The 812-nt window shown below is 41.3% G+C and overlaps 1 non-coding gene across 1 annotated transcript; it reads right to left on the reverse strand.

The window, feature by feature from the left end:
- Positions 1-16: 16 nt before the first annotated feature.
- On the reverse strand, positions 17-137 carry Trnal-caa. The gene is made up of 2 exons: positions 100-137; positions 17-62 (listed from the first exon to the last, which is right to left on the reverse strand). It is a non-coding gene; the product is annotated as a tRNA-Leu (tRNA).
- Between the last annotated feature and the right edge of the window lie 675 nt (positions 138-812).

The raw sequence follows: 812 nt of genomic DNA on the forward strand, positions 1-812 counted from the left end.
CGTACATGAAAAGGCATGTCAGAAGTGGGATTCGAACCCACGCCTCCATTCGAAGACCAGAATACACACATCTGTTCTAATAACAGAAAGGTTACACACCTTGAGTCTGGCGCCTTAGACCGCTCGGCCATCCTGACATTTATAATTTGTTTTTTTTTTGTATAATAAGTAATAAAATATTACAAACTATAAAGAGACGGTTTTAGTTATTTTGGCAATAAATGAAACACACGGTATTGTGTTGTGCGGCCAAAGCAACTTCAGGACACACTCTGCGTTATTAACAGGAGTGATAGTTTAGCGATTTTCCGCTTTCTCTTCCTCGGAACGTTGTAATCCAAACTAACACATTGTTACGTCTCTGTTTGTTAATTGATTTTTCCGTAACTTCGTTCCAACGAAACTTTAACGACACAAGTCTTTACTTAATAAAACTGGTTTATTCTTTCCGAATATAACTCTGCGATACACTTAATCTCAATACTCGCGCTAAAACAACACTGTAACGAACGAACGTTTGGGGCGGAGGACCTGCAATGTCGACGGCTACTCTTTCCATTGGTGACCAACTTGATATAACTTCATTGGGGAAGAATGGTGCAGAACATGCAGTACATGTTGTGCTAAAAGGGGACCCAAGCATAAGGGACGTGCGTGCCATAGGTGACTCAATGTTTTCTTAACTCTGAGATGACCTCCTGTTACAGTATCATGGGATTGACACAGCACAACTTTCCGTAACTTTCTCGGTATAACCGTTTGCCAGGTTGTCACTTTCCCATCTGCAGTTTCCCATCTCCGGAGAAGAATAC

Source organism: Limulus polyphemus, unplaced genomic scaffold (genome assembly GCF_000517525.1).
Source record: "Limulus polyphemus unplaced genomic scaffold, Limulus_polyphemus-2.1.2 Scaffold137360, whole genome shotgun sequence".
Lineage (NCBI taxonomy): Eukaryota > Metazoa > Arthropoda > Merostomata > Xiphosura > Limulidae > Limulus > Limulus polyphemus.